The sequence below is a fragment of the Labrus mixtus genome, chromosome 18, assembly GCF_963584025.1.
Source record: "Labrus mixtus chromosome 18, fLabMix1.1, whole genome shotgun sequence".
Taxonomy (NCBI): Eukaryota; Metazoa; Chordata; class Actinopteri; order Labriformes; family Labridae; genus Labrus; species Labrus mixtus.
In genome coordinates, this window is record NC_083629.1 from 7,931,342 (window position 1) to 7,948,004 (window position 16,663).

The 16,663-nt window shown below is 40.7% G+C and overlaps 1 protein-coding gene and 1 long non-coding RNA gene across 2 annotated transcripts in view; both read left to right on the forward strand.

The window, feature by feature from the left end:
- The window catches only part of prkd1 (protein kinase D1), a 50,954-nt gene that overhangs the window by 13,779 nt on the left and 20,512 nt on the right, over nt 1-16,663 (forward strand). The gene's annotated exons all lie outside the window — the stretch shown is intronic.
- On the forward strand, nt 1,301-2,668 carry LOC132993009 (uncharacterized). Its single transcript, XR_009676410.1, has 2 exons — nt 1,301-1,447; nt 2,443-2,668. It is a non-coding gene; the product is annotated as an uncharacterized LOC132993009 (long non-coding RNA).

The window sequence follows — 16,663 nt, forward strand, 5'->3', positions numbered from 1 at the left end:
TAGGTGTTTGTTCTGCCCTCTGAGTCTGCCTTCTCACCGTAAACAATAGGACATGGAGAGAGAAAGCCCGAGACACCCAAGCCCTTCCAGAGAGGGGGCGTGGTCAGACATAGCTCATTTACATTTAAAGGTACAGACACAGAAACAGTCTGTTTGATGACGGTGCGATGACTGTTGTTTCTTGTAGCCAATGAGATTCTGGACATGTGAATATGCTGCCTCTATCACTACCTCACATCCCGACAGCAGGGACAGCGGACGGTGACTGTCTGGCTATTATTTGTGCTTGGAGTCCAAACGGTTCGAGAACATTGTGAACTTTTGTCACTATATGTCTGAATATGAATTTTTAGGCAGATTCAATGGATTCACAAAGATGAGATTTAAATCATTTTCATACCGTGGGACACCGGTCAGAGTCCGGTCAGAAAAATTAAGAAATAGCAACACGTTTGTGGAACAATTCAAACACGAGAAAACCAGCAAATAGTTATTCATTATTTCAGCATTGCAAAGTAACAGACTACTCCTTCATTCAGCAATTTTCTCAAAGTTTTTACATGAACATGACTTAAACCTGGAGCAGACCAGAGACACACGATAACAGGTACTATTTAACTTCTTCCAATAAAGTGCACGTGCAAGTGACTAAAACGTGTGCAATTATTAAAAGGGTTGCACAAAATAGCCTGTGAATTATTAAATTGCATGCTTGTTATAGTTAGAACAAACCCCACACACACTTGATAGTGGGTTCCTGAAACAGGTACAGCGTGTGTTTAACAACAAACAAACATGTCCCCTCCAGGACTCCGTACATGTCAGAGTTTATTCCACACCGGTAAAAATCCGTTCTAGTTTTATTGAGCAGCCCATAGATCAGTCCGGTCCAGAGTTCAACCACAGAACAAAACACTAAGACTTAAATCCACTCCAGGTTGTACTGACTCTCCAAACCAAACCCGAACCAGATCACAGTGTGCACGAACCAAGCGGCAACCTCCGGTCTCGAAAAATGAAGCCAATGCGGAAGTACAGAAAACTGCAGTTCGTCGAGTGTCCGCTTGAGGCTGGCTGCAGATGCACCGGAAGTGCCATAAGCCCCCAGCCAAAAGATCCCGTTTTTACCACAGGAATTAACATGTTTACAGCCTGGTTCAAAAAATTAAATAGATCTGATTAGTTAGTGACCTCATGTGCTCCCACTCTGGGGGGAGTTTTTTTTATAATTCATCAGATTTTATTTTATTAAGGAAAACTGTTATGTGCGCTGCATCTGTCTGTCAGTTCAGCAGCAGGTCAGGAGGCTAGGTAGCAGCTTGATCCGTCAGCTTTCTCCTCTTTTTTTCTTCGTTTGGAGAGTTTGTTTAAAACATATCTGACAACATACATGGCTTGCTGTGCGGTTAACAGACCATCCAAGAAGTTGATGCTTCAGTTTTTTTCGGTAAGTGATATAGTAGTGTTATATTTACTGCTTACTCATGTGTCGGTATTTATATTTACGGGGCTAGCTTGTTTAACGTTAGCTTGTAAACCAGCCAGCTAACTGTACTCAGCGTAGCCCATTATTTACGGTCAATGGTTTAGCCGATCAAGACTAATGCTAATGTTAACATATCCAGCCAGAACTTGAAAAAGTAATTCTGAATTGTTAGAAATGTTTGTTGTTAAGATGTTGAAAATAATGACCGCAGACTGTAAATATGGTTATCTGACGTTATGATGAATGTTATACTCCACCTAAATGCCGACATTAAAAAACAAACTTTGTGTAGTAATTATCCGTCAGTACTTAACATAAACTTCAAACAAACATCAATGGTTGACGTAGTGTCTGAAAACGGTTACCAAATTAAAAATTGTTTTTACTTTGTATGAGTTCAGGAAAATGTAATTTGGTTATTAATATAGTTCTTAATCGTTACAGATGCTCTTACAAAGACTATAGCAGTAGAAATATAAAATATAAATAACATATGGAATGAAAATAAGATATAAAGCACAAGAAATAGTTTGAAGAATACAGCCATGTACTGAGCTCATGTTAATAACAGATGAGCTACTGTATGTTCTGTACTAAAGCACAGAGAGTTGGGACCTGTTAATGATTTAAATAATTCAGGTTATATTTGTTTTTTGTTAAGATGAAGTACTATCCACAATAAACTGCTCAATTTTTCCTCCAAAATCTGAGGCAATTTGATGTGGAATATCATTATGCAAGTGATTGAGAGAGCTGAAAACATCATGATTACAGTAAGGTTTATCTTCTTAACTTTGAATAGATGTTGATTACCTGAATACTGTACCTTTGTTGTCTGGGTAGTATACTGTTGAATTTATAAATGTGCTCTTACACACAGATGAATACAGAAAATGCACAAACAAATTGATTTAATGAATAACTGATATTTTCTCTCTTTCTTTGCCATCCTGAAGACCCCTCACTAAAAGTCCATGTTCTCCTGGATCCATGTCACATGCTCGAGCTTCTTCAGAATGACTTTTCAACAGTTGAAGTTCTGGTGAGAGAAGATGGCCAGCAGATAAGACGGCAGTACATCAAGGAGCTCCACAAGCTTCAGGAGGAGGAGGAGGGTTTGCACCTTGGAAGACTGTATTCATGCTTCAGCTGTTCAAATAAAAATAGATCTCCTCCAAACAACTTGCAATCAAACCCTTTTCTTCTCATTTTAAAAACTTTGTCCAGTTTAGATGGGAGAAGTTGATATTATGTGAAATTGATCTGGGAAGGCTACATTTCTAAATCATTTTTAACTGTGTTTTTATTCAGTTATTAATTATTTAAGTTATTGATCTTATTTACTCTCGATGTATCTTGATTTAAGAATGAGGCTGTGTTTAAGGGCATATTTTTGCAATGACTCTTTTCCATCTCACTTTCAGAAATGAACTACATTAGTATTTGGTAAAAAAAATGTCAAAAGAATAAAAAGTTGTGTAAAAGTAGACTTCCTTCCCTTAGCTATTGAGTTGAGCATTAATGCACATTTTAGTCTTGTCATTTCAAATCTGAAATGTATACTCATAAGTAGAGACAAAGGAGTGCATTTATATAGAAATATTTATTTAATCTGAAAAACCACATTCAAAAAGCCTGTTTTTACAGCAGAGATTAACATGTTTACAGCTTGGTACAAAAAAACCACATAGCTCTGATTAGCTCATGTCTCGATCGACACACACTGTACAGGGGTCGTTTTGATTTGATGAAGGATAAGAGTTATTCACAATAAGGCGTGTAGCTGACCAGCTTGACAGGTGGGCTCGATGTAACGGTTTGTCAAGAGGCTTAAAACCCGCCTCAGCTCTCAGCCTGTGGGTGACATCACTCAGGCCATCCGGGGGAGACCTCCCTCGCAATGAGTTGTTGAAGAGAAGCAACCGAAGTCCACCCCAGAAGTATGGAAGCGATTAGTGATCAGAATTCAAATGATAAAGCTAATTTGAAAATTCAAATGCATTAACAGAAATTATTTTTAACTTTCAGAATATGGGTGTATTATTTGACTCAAAAATAAAATGATGATTAATTTATCTAATTTGAATTTTAGTTTTCAACTTCAAAAATACACATTCTTTGACTAAATTAAAATGAGGAAGAAAATTACATTTGTTTTATCATTTTTTTTTAAATGCCCCGCTAAATCTGTATCATAATTCAAATGAAAAAGCTAATTTTAAAATGAAAATACAGTAACAGAAACATGTTTTAATTTTCAGATTATAGGTGCATTATTTGACCTATATTTAAAATGAATATTCAGTCATCCAGTTTGCATTATACTTTTACTCTCTATGTATGCATATTGTATGACATAATTCAAATGAAAACTAAAAGGTCTTTGGCTTTTCGTTTTCAAACTTGTCGTGCTAAAAAGTTATCATAATTCAAACCAACTCGAAAACGAATTGGCAAAGTGGACGACGCAGGAAAGTGACGTCAGACTCCAGCTCCCAGGCAGGTGAACGTAATGTTTACAGTCTATGAGGCGAGCGGGCAGAACGCGCAGTACGATGGGTGGCGGGGTGAATCTTTAACACTGTTACAAGCTCCAAACTAGTTGTTGCCCTGATTTTGATTCAATTTTAGCGTTGTAGTTGATTATTCTTTTAATAACTACAAAACAACCTCTGAAAGGGAGAGAGAGCTCATACAGTCGGTCGAGAGAGAGAGTGTGAGCCATTACGCACAGAGGATGAGAGACACTTTGTGTACAGAGCTGGAGAGATTATTTGAAACAGAAAATTCAATCGATAATCTTTTTTAATGTAATTAAGTTAAGCAGAGAAGAGAGTGATCTATAATCTATCAATGAACCGGTTTTAGGACACGTCTGTGTGAATTTCACGGCGTGCAGATGCTGAGTGACTCTCACGGTCAGAGATAGTGGGCATGGTGTCACGTGTGAGACTTGGCAGCTCGGGTTATAAAGCTGCTGCGTCATGCTCGCTGAAAGTTCAGTGTGCGCTGAAAAAAACACTCCGATCGCCACCTGTATCACAGTGTGAACTAAAGTCTGCCCTAGTGTTAAAGATTCACCCCGCCACCCATCGTACTGCACGTTCTGCCCGCTCGCCTCATAGACTGTAAATATTACGTTCACCTGCCTGGGAGCTGGAGTCTGATGTCACTTTCCTGCGTCGTCCACTTTGCCAATTCGTTTTCGAGTTGGTTTGAATTGTGATCACTTTTTAGCACGGCAAGTTTGAAAACGAAAAGCCAAAGATTTTTTAGTTTTCATTTGAATGATGTCATACAATATGCATACATAGAGAGTAAAAATATAATGCAAACTGGATGACTGAATATTCATTTTAAATATAGGTCAAATAATGCACCTATAATCTGAAAATTAAAACATGTTTCTGTTTCTGTATTTTCATTTTAAAATTAGCTTTTTCATTTGAATTATGATACAGATTTAGCGGGGCATTTTTGGAAAATGATAAAGCAAATGTCATTTTCTTCCTCATTTTAATTTAGTCAAAGAATGTGCATTTTTAAAGTTGAAAACTAAAATTCAAATTAGATAAATGAATCATCATTTTATTTTTGAGTCAAATATTACACTCATATTCTGAAAGTTAAAAAGAATTTCTGTTAATGCATTTGAATTTTCAAATTAGCTTTATCATTTGAATTCTGATCACTAATCACTTCCATACAGAAGAACCAACAAATGCAGATGTTGTTGAGGCTCAGGTTTCTTCCTCTGTGTCTGCAGCTCTCTGGGCACCTTGACGGACAAGTCACCAATAATCCACACTGTGCCTATAGAAGAAATACAAAGGTGTTCAATTAATGCCTCAGACAAGACAAAATGTACAGTTAACTACATGTGACAGCTCAGGGTGTTTTTTGTTATTAGCCACATCTGCAGGAATAATATTTAACTAGGTAGCTGCAACTCATAATAATAGATGCCAGTCTCGAAATACTATTTTTTCTAATACTTACAGTTTTTGGTGTGCAGCTGACACTTGGCATTCGTCACTGGCCACAGACTTCGAGGGGTTCTATAGAAAACAAATGTCTTACAATAAATACAAAATATTTATTTTTCAATTGTCATGTTCACCCACATCGCTGTTGACATCAGTAAATATAAGACACAGACATTCCTCTTTTTGTCAGAACAGTAACATGAACTGTATGCATTGTAATATTGATTTCTTCTGGATGTCACATATTTATTTATTATTATATTATATTATATATTATATTATTATTATTTATTATTTATCTATAGTCTAACAGTAGTTTTATCAACAACAACGAAACGAAAAAAGACGCCAAATCTCTCGTCTTTTATTGTTTTAAAACAGACTTCTTATCCTTAAACATGTATTTACACCCAAGTAATGATTTGTAACACAATGTGAGAATTTAAATGTAAAGATTAGCCTCAAAATGTTTCTTACATTTTATGATAATACTTTGCTAATGTGTTGCTCTGCTAACCCTGACAAAGTCTAACTGCTCTGACAAATAACTAATAACCATAGTTGTATATTTAAAAAAGTGTGGTTTTAAGACTTTAATAAAATATTTGGATTGAAGATAATTTGTTTTAACTGTGTTATAGAAAAGTTAAATGTTAACTTACTGTTTATAGACATAACTCCGGACGAGCAGGAAAGCAGTTGGGGATGATAGCAGCCGTAGCCGTTAGCTATGCTGTCAAGTGGACCGCTAACGTCGAATTGAATGGGCAGAGTTAAGTCCCGCCTTACTGCTGTTGCTAAGTTGATCCGAAGTTAGGTTGAGACTGCAATTCCAATATGGATGCGGCCGTCGATTGGACTCATTTGCTGCCTCCGTAACAGACGGGTCAGGGTTTGTCCAGTAATATTTACAGTCTATAGCGCGAACCAGCGTGTCTTTACATGAACCACACACACGCACGCACACTGACACACACCGGGAATCTACTCACCGTATCCAGTCAGTCTTCTTGAGCTTGGTGGACACCGGAAGCTCCAAATGTAACCACTCACTGCAACGACACGCTCAGACTTTTGTCGTGCGCAGAAAAGTTAAAACATCTGACTCCGCTAATCGTTTTCTCCTCTAATGAAACACATTCACTCACTTCCTGGATGTGCATTCAGACTGCGCGGGTTAATCTGAGGGCTGTCATTGGATGATGGGATGACTGTGGGTGTGGATCAGGTGTGGAAGACAACATGGGAACTCTGACAGGTGAGCAGTGACGTCATTGTGACGCTCGGTGTTACAGTTAGGAGACATTAGGAGCATAATAACCTTGTATGTAAAATTAACAGTTCAGAGTAAGTGCTCGGATTAGACTAGAGTCACTCCATTATATCTTTAATCTATTTTATGTATTTTGTCAGTTTAATTCTCTATAATTTAAGTCGATGTATTTGACTCTTTTCTGTTATTGTTTTTGCTACTCCTCCACAGTGTGTTTCTTTGAATGGAGGCCTGCAGTCCTAAAAAGGAGTAAGGATAATAAATTATGCGCACAAGAAAAAAAAAAACTTTTTGGGACTTCAGGGGGCTGAAGAATTGCCCCCGTGGACAAAATTATTTGAATTGGAGAGCTGATATAATTCCAATGAGTCCAAAACCGCATACCAACAAACTGACGACTACAAACCGTAAAACATCAACTGAAAGCTCGTCCCAGCTTAAAGCCCCCTCACCGTTACCTGCCTGATGTTTGCTGCAAGTTGTGACAAATCAAATAATTTCTCGATCATTTCTCGATCATTTCTCTCTTTCTCTCCTCTCTCCCTCTCTCTCTCTCTCCCTCTCCCTCTTTCTCTCTCAATTCAATTCAAATGAGCTTTATTGGCATGACAGATCAACAATCCATGTTGCCAAAGCAGTACAGAAGAAAATTTGATCAACAAATGATTACTATATAATACAGTATACAAATATAACAAATATAAATAAAAAACATTAAGAATAATATGAATCATTTTTACGGTGTATTTCTAAGAAACATTCAGTGTATTTTGTCTTAGTATGTGACAATCATAAACATATTTAGCAGCTCGTACTGCACACACTTTTCTCTCCACATAGATAGAGCAGCTTCTGAGGATCAGGGAGATGGAGAAAGTCAGCATATTTATTATCAATGTAATCAAAGAGAGTTTCTCTTAAATCTTTATATATGCCACAGTGTAGGAGGAAGTGAGATTCTGTCTCCACTTGTCCTTGATGACAGAGTGGAAACAGCCTGGTCTCTCTGGGTAACCAGTTCTGTCTGTGACAGCCTGTTTCTATGTACAGACTGTGTCCACTCATTCTGTACATCGTCATCGTTTTCCTTAGTTTCACATCCCTCACTGTGCTCAGGTACTCTGCCCGCTTGTACTCTCTGTTTAGGCTCAAATAGAATTCTAATTTACTTTGTGATTTGGTGCTTTCCTTCCAATGTTTCATATAATTGTCTTTTTGTTTTGAGATAATTTGGTTGGGCCAGATTGTTTGGGGTGTGTCCTGAAGCCCTGGTGTTTGAGGGCGGAGCTTCAGGATCAGCTGGCAGAGGGGACTCTTATCTGGGTTCAACTCTTGGCATTGAAGGACTTTGAACTGGTAGGAGTGGGGGTCACTGGATTGGAGGTGTTTATAGAATGTGATGTTAATGATTAAAGGGTATTGGACAAGTTCTGCCCTGCATGCATTACTGGCCGTGTGTCTGTGGACTCTCAGGATGTTTCTACACAGTTCTGCATGCAGGGCTTCCAGCGGGTGTTTTTCCCATTTGGGGAAGTCTAGGTTGGTTAATGGGCCCCATACTTCACTGCCATATAAAATGATTGGGTCTATTATTGAATTGAGGATTTTGAGCCAGGTCCTAATTGAAATGCCAATCAGAATTTTTCTTTTCATGGCAGAAAAAGTCCTTCTTTCTCTCTCTTTCAGCTCATTTACAGCCATGCCAAAATGTCCAGTGTGATTGATGACTAAGCCTAAATATGTGTATTGTTTGGTGTGCTGGATTGCTATGTTTCCTAATGTGAACTATGCCACTTTCTAGTAATCAGTAAAAGAGTCCTTCATGCCAAATCGAGTCAAAGGCCTTCCTGAAGTCTACAAAACAAGAATACATGTTCTTTTTTTTGGTGTACATGGTGGTTAAAGGGATACTTCACCCGGTGAAACATGAATCTGTATTGACATTGGGTCATATATGTAGTAGAAATGTGAAATACATTTTGAAGTTGGTGTCTTCTTGGCCGAGAAAAGGCAGAAAGTGTCTTTTTGGCTCATGTGGATGAAAGACACCAAATCCCAGAATGCACAGCACAGCAGACCACTCCCACTAAGGTCCTCTAGTTCAGAATCTGAAATACCGCCGCCGCTGACAGGCAGGCATTATGTCTGCTGAGCTGGCGGCGGCCAATATAGCAATATAGCTGCGGCGGCCAGCTAGCGGCGGCCCGGTTGACAGCGCCCAACGGCCGCAGCAGCCAAAGCACAAGACCAGCCTGTCGGCAGCAGCCATCTCGCCACCATATTTATATTTTTTCGCCATTATCAGATTTCTCTATAGAGCCTGTTAGCATAGCTTCCAAGCAATATGGCGGACGTTAAGTTTCGATTCTGGGAGTGAGTTCCCACCCACTGATCTGTGATAGGTCTGTAGCTTCAGTGGTCGAAAATATGAGGGACTAGCGTTGTAGTTTCACCCCGCTGACCGCAACAGTTTCCAATGACGCAAAAATCGTCATTTTGCGTCACTGGAAGCTCCTTTTCAGACTTAGAAATACAAAGATTTCCCATCTCAGGGGAAAATGAGTGCGGGATGCACGACCATTCAAAAATACTACCAGGTTCCTAATGATACAAAGCTCAATGCAAATGGGTGAAGTATCCCTTTAATGAGAGTGCTGAGGGTGAAGATATGATCTGATGTGCAATGGTGAGGCATGAATCCAATTTGACTTTTATGCAGGACATTGTGTTCTTTTAAGAAGTCAACGATCCGGGAGTTTATGATGCTGCAGAGCACTTTGCCCAGACAGCTGGTGACACATATTCCTCTGTAATTCTGAGGGTCACTTTTGTCACCACTTTTAAATATCGATGTAATAAGACCTTGACTCCAACTCTCGGGGAAATAGCCCACACTCAGAATTAAATTGAATAATTTGAGAATAGCCAGTTGGAATTGTTCGGTGCTATTTTTTAGCATTTCGTTCAGTATGCCATCAGGGCCACATGCTTTTTTGTTTTTGAGGGTAATTTACTTTTCAGGTGGTTCAAATTAACGGGATAACCTAGGGGGTTTTGGTAGTCTTTGATGACCAGTTCCATATTTTGTAGTTTTTCTAGTATTTGAATGGTTTCAGAGTCAGTTCCTGGTGGTTTAGGTCCAAATAAGGACTGGAAGTGTTCAGTCCATATGTCTCCGTCCTGTATGACCAGCTCTTCAGGCTCAGACTGACAGACAGACTTCCACTGGTCCTAGAAAGAGTTTGACTCGATGCTCTCTTCAAGTCTCTCTAATTGTTTCTGTGTATGGTGGATCTTTTTGTTTCTGATTGTATGTTTATAAGTTTGAAGTGTTTCAAAGTACTGAAGGCGTAGTTGATTGTTTGAAGGTTCTTTGTGTTTAAGGTTTGATAATTTTCTGACTTATTTTCTCAGATTTTGACACTCTTTGTCAAACCACTGGTTCTTTTTGGTTGTTTTCCTTTTGTTTGTACGTACTTTCAGTTCAGCTTTTTTGCTGTTCTTTCAAAGATATAACTCATATTTTGGACAGTCTTACATATGCCTTCAGTAGTGGGGGGGTAGGGGTAATCTATAAACTCTTGTACTAATGATTGGATCTCTTAACTATTGCTTGCCTCTTGGTATTGCTCAGTGCTGTCGGGGCTCCATCTATACGTCCTGGGGATGTTGAACAGGTGGCTGGGTTTGGTCCTGTGTCATGTTGTTCTGTTTGAGGAACAGGGTGATTTGGTTGTGGTCTGATAGAGGGGTCTGGGGCTTGACTGTGAATGCACTGAAAGAGAGGAGGTCCATGTCTGTGATCATATAATCAGTGCTGTTGCCAAGAGTTGAACAATAAGTGAACCTTCCCAAAGAGTCACCTCTTATCCACGATGTACAGACGAGGCTTCTGCACAGCTGTAACAGCTCCTTCCCGTTCCTGTTGATCGCCGTGTCAAAGTTGTTTCTAGGAGGCAGGTGGAGGTGGTCAGTAGGAGCTTGCTGGATTATAAAACTGTCTCCTTGACTATTAATGACTTCAGAAAGTGTACCAGACCGAGCATTAAAATCCCCACAGATAATGATATTTCCCTGGCCCTGGTAGTGGCACATCTCTGACTCAAGGCAGGGAAATATGTCATCAGAGAAGTAAGGAGACTCGGAGGGGGGGATGTAGACTGCACATAGATGTATATCTTTCTGTATCGGGATAAGATCTCTTTTGATTTTCAGCCAAATGTAATTTTTTTCTATTTTGAGAATCTGTATTGAATTGTGTAACTGTGACTTGTACCATAATGAGTCCTCCTGAGTCTCTGCCTTGGCTAACAGTCGGTCGTTTTTGGGAAGGAGCGATAACCTCTCTGTAGTTTGAGGGGCAGTGGGTGGGAACATCAGCTCTACACCATGTTTCTAATAGGATAATTATGTCATTACTATTTACACTATTTACAAAATCAGAGGTTTTACTCTTCAAGCCAAAGAGTGAGGAGTAAAGACCTTGGATATTCCAACAGCTTATTTTAAATGAACTCATTGAGATTCTGAACCAAGGATGAAATGAAACAAAAACAAACACAGAGATAATCTGAACCCAGGTTACCTGGATAAACTATTAAACGGAAATAAATGATGTAAAATATAATATAATATAAAACATAATAAATGAATATGTATAAATGTGTGTATATTTAAATTAATACTTATCAAGTGAGGATTTGTTTCATTTTCTCTGAATGTTTAAAATAGTCATTTTAGTTTGATTATAAATATATACATAAGTGATAAAAAACAAGATTAAACCAAACAATGTTACTAATATATTATTATAAATTGTGGACCCCAGGAAGAGTAGCTGTTGCCTACTGTAATAGTTAACGGGGATCCTGATCAAATAAAAAGATGGGTGACTATCTTACTAGAAGTCCGCTGCACAGACACTGTAGCATCTGCTTGATCTCTTCCAGCTCTGAGATGTGCGGGGGTGTATGTTGAGGAGCTGGTCTGGCCAGAGCAGTAGCATAGGTCATCTTGAGGGATGGGGCCTCTGCTGATCAGAGGGGCTCTCTGAGTGGGGGGTGCAGGAGGGTGTGGGTGGGGACGGTGATGTGGAGCAGGGTGACGGGGGCTGGGCTGTGGTGGTGTGCTTCTCGGGAGTCTGGGGGTCCTATAGTGGTCTACTGTGGTGGGGGGGGGGTTGGGGCTTCTTCCGAGGGCGACATCCTTGAGTGTTTTTGCAAACACTCTGACTCCATCTCTGTTGAGGTGTAGCCCGTCATACAGGTGTCAGGTGCCGATGGTGGTGTGGTGAGCCAGGTGGACGTTGGATAGGGTGGAGCAGTTCCGGGTGATCTCCATGTTAATGTCATGTATAACATGAGGTGGAGTGTCTGTACGGGGCAGGAGGGTGGAGATCACAACCTGTGATTCTGGAAACAGCTTTGAGGCTCTCTCTGCTACCTTAGTGACTGCCTGGGTGGTGTCTCGGCGCAGGGAGTGTAGGTCGTTTGTCCCTGTGTGGATAATGATGATCTGGGGACAGCCAAGAGAGTCTCGTTTTAGCAGCTCTAACGCATGTCCTGTGTTCCTGCAGCGTTTGGACACAACATGTGGGCCGGGAAAGAGGCATCTGGGCTCAACATATTTCCCATTGGAGTCCATCAGTAGTACCACCTGTGGCTCTGGCTTGGCTGGTACTGTGAGTGAAGGTGTATAGGAGGGGTCAGCCTGGGCAGAAGGGAGGGGGTCTGTGCCTGAGAGGATGGCTATGGGGAAAGGCGTTGAGTCAGGGGCAGGGCTGGGGTTGAGATCTTGTGTCTGTGGGCTTGGGGTGGGGGGAGAGAGCTGTGTTTGTGAGTCAGCATTTGTGATAAGGGATGAGGGATGTTGGAGAGGAGTATAGGCGCTCTTGTCCTGTATCTGGCTATGTGCTCCAGCTGTCTTCTGAGGCTCCTCTCTCTGCTCTCTGTGTCCTCCTTCATCTTGGCCATCTGGCTACGCAGACTGGTGTTCTCCTCTTGGAGGGTGTAGGTGGTCACTCTCAGGTCGTCAATGTTCTTTTGATGTTCCGTTTTCATCTCCTGGAGCTCTGCTCTCAGTTGTTGGATGTTATCAAGTTGTGGGAGTCTGGTCTGGATCTGCTCTCTGAACTCTGTGAAGTCCAGCTCCAGTGAATAAAGGCTGACTCTTAGTTTCTCCGTCAGAGTTGAGGGCTGAGTGCAGTGAGGGTCTTTGTTTGTTGGTGGATCTTTCTCTTCCTCTTGTTCTGATTCCTTTGTGTCTGCTGGTGCCATGGTCTCTGTCTCTGTTGTTGAACTGGATCTGGTTTTGTTCACTTCTGTTTTCAGCTTATAAAACATCTTATTAAATATGTTGCGATTATTTGGGGTTCCCTGGATCAGCAACATACCTTTAGTTTTGAAGTAGGTGAGGGTCAGTATGTCATCCTGACAGATCTGTCAGGATGAAGGATGTCTGTAGTCACTCTGCCACCACGGCCGATTCCCTCTTTGAAGGTGTGCTGGTAGCTGTTACAGACAGCATTTCTCCACAGCTCTGTGTGCTTGGTGTGGAAGATCAGGTTGTTTATTATTCTGTTGCCGTTGAGGGAAGTGTAATCTGCATACTGGCACTCAGTATAGCTGTTCCCACTCAACGTTCTTGAAGCCAAAATATGCCCCTAATGGGCGCTTCCATCTTGCGATTTTGATGTTATTTGGAGGCAGAGTCTGCGCAGTAGGGTCTGGCGGGAGGAGCCCTGGTAACACGCCCCGCCCATTTAGCGTACTGCCCTGATGACTTACGCAGCCCAGCTACGCCGAAAGCGCTCCGCCGGTCTACGAGTCTTATGAAGAAATGTGTAAGTATAACCAACCGCCGTATTCAAAGTCTGATATTTAAATACACTGTGTTTTTAAAAATCACGCTTTTTTGATCATTATTGAAAATACGTGGGCTGCTGGGTCCTCTGTTTTTAACAAAATCGTTCTATATTTAAGCTAGGTTAGCACCACAGACCGTAGGCTACAGGTGGTAAGATATGTTGTATTTTGTTAGAAACTGATAGTCTGCAATGTGATTCATGTCTGCTTTTCTAATATATTTAACTGAACAGTAAATCAATTGTTTTTTGTATCTTCAAGCTATTGTTAACAATACAGTCTTCTAAAATAAAAATCACACTGAGTCATACACCAGCTAAATGTTAAATAGAAAGGTGATGTTTTCTTTTCCATTTTACAATCAACAGAACCTAAAAATGACTAATTTCAAACTTTGTCTGCACACCCGTGTACAGAGGTCAGGCTGGGGTCGCATAGTTTGAAGGAACCTCCTCATTTTTTCACCTGTGCTTGGACTAAGAGCTGTGCCAGATGCCCGGCTCATCCACTGTGGTAGAAATGACCTTACACCAGCAGCTCTCCCAGATGAAAATAGTCCTCTCTGCCATCACCCAGAGGAGCTGATCGACGTCTGCACAACTGAAGAAGGTGGACAGAGTCTGGTGCTTTGTGACAGTGAACAGTGAGAAGGCTACCATAGTCAACCTCAGATAAAACACAGAGATCCAGGTCAATATTCAATTGTGCTATTTTTCTTTCCATGATGTTGCCCTGTGTTTGAAAGGCCAAATGCTGGAGGGTTGTGTTGGATTTGCTTTTCCACCATATTTTAACAGTCAAAAAATCATCCAGGATCTCTTTACTTTATTTGATTTTTGTTGGGATTTCTTTGTTAAATTATTTTTTATACTTTCTCCTATGTCCCAGCAATTCGACCTGATGGTCTCCCTTACTTATTTTCCACATGGTTAATGAAGCCAGGGGTTGTTTATTGAAGATTTGTTTTCATAAAATGTTTAAATAAACTTTTTAAAAATCTGACATGACTGTCTCTGATTAACTGGAGCACAACAAAGTGTTGGTCACAGTAAAATAATTTAGCAGTTAAGTTTATAGCTCACATTTGAAAAGGCCTTGAACTGACATTAATTTCTTCTTGACCAACAACAGCAAAGCTAACAGACGAGCTCAGCTTGTCACAGCCGGTCTCGTCTGAGATAAATGGCCTTCAAACTTATTTAATATTAAACATTTAAAGCCAATAAGCGTAGCAATATATGCAAGAGATTCCATTTATTCAATCACACACTTGTCAAACAGTTTGGCATTTTGTGCTACTGTTTTCAAGAGTTAATAACTGAAGAGAAGAACTCCATCGAGAGAGGACAGGAAACACTCAGGGGATGAGTCCATGTTGTCAGGGGTTGCTGATGGATCTGAATCTGAGGGCATCTTCTGTAATAAAGAAAAACAATCATGGAGTTAAATGTAAAGTATAATGAATTTTACTGTGATGTTTATGCCTCAGACCTGAAATCAGATCTGTCCTGAGGTTCTGCTAAACTTCAGCTTCTAAAGTTTGCTTTAAAGACAGGATAACTATTTTAGAGGAAAAAAATGTATATAATAAGACATGATGAATCCAATAATATGATCAGCTTCATGAATTTATGTTTTAAGACAAGTGTTCCTGCCACTTTCTATTGAAGATTATTTTAAACTGTCATCACATGGGCCAGCCTGATAAATTAAACTAATGTTAAATATTCTCATATAATCACGACATAAACAGAGCTACAATAATTTACTTTTGCCAATGACTCAGCAGTAGCCAGGGATGTGCGCTAACAGGTGAAAACTGAAACAGCAGGATCAACCTGAGAGGCAGAAATCAGAAGCTTGTATATTTTAATATACTGTTTAATACTGTTATACTATTTAATATATGACATTTAACAGTTGCAGAGTCTTTCCCGTCTTTGCTGAGCACACACTTTGTTGGAAAATAGTGAAAGGCTCATCTCGTATCGACGCCTGTTCTAAATAAAGGCTGGCTCATTGCATAGACTGATGGGAATAAAAGGGGTTAGGCACTTAGGGTCGACCTGCGGCAAAGAAGCCACAGGTCAGCTTTGATGCTGGGCTGCCCGGTTCGAGGACTGTAGCCTCTGTACATTGGGTGCTTGACCTCCCCACTAGGCCATGACGCCCCTCTAGTGCTACTCCTGACAGAGATCAAAACAAACTGAGTGTTTTCATCTCATAATAAAGTTTACTTTACTGTACTTACAGTCGGATCAAACGTGTCATTCATCGTGGGTACGTCCCGTCCTGCTGGTTTACAGTTTGTCCTCCTGCACTGTTTGTTTTCCGGCTACATGCTCGCTAACAAGCCCGCGGCAAGCGCTCCTCCACGCTCCTAATTCCACCACATCAACACAGCATTTATCTTCACACAAGGACTACCTAGTAGACCCTCAAACACACACACACACACACACACACACCCACACCCACACCCACACACACACACACACACACACACACCCACACACACACACACACACACACACACACACACACACACACACACACACTGAAGCATATAATAACAGTTTGGGGGCTCGTTCACACTTCCAAACGTATGCTGGCCCTCCAAACAAAGGCATAAACAATAATTTGAATAAATGGAGGTAATTTCCTGCAGCAGAATGTCTAATCAGGGACGTATTCTGCTGGAGGACCACGGCGAGGAAAGCGAAAAGGCGGGAGACATTTTACACGCAGAGAAAGAGAGAGAGAGAGAGTGAAAGAAGCTAAAACATGATATCCCAAAACTACCCATCATGCCTTGCCAAAAGCCTGCTGGCCAACCGAACGAACACTCGGTCCATCTGCGCCCGCCGAGAGCCTCTCATCACTCCCAAACATTTACAAAATACCCGCTAACAACCCATTCATTACTCTTTGTCTGCGCTTGTGTTGATCTGCCTCCCTCCTCTTCCTCCGAGCAGTTCTGGATGCTGAAACAGGACGACTGAGCAGGACAGATTTGAGCTTTCCGAGCCATAAATCTTCCTTTGATTCGTCATAG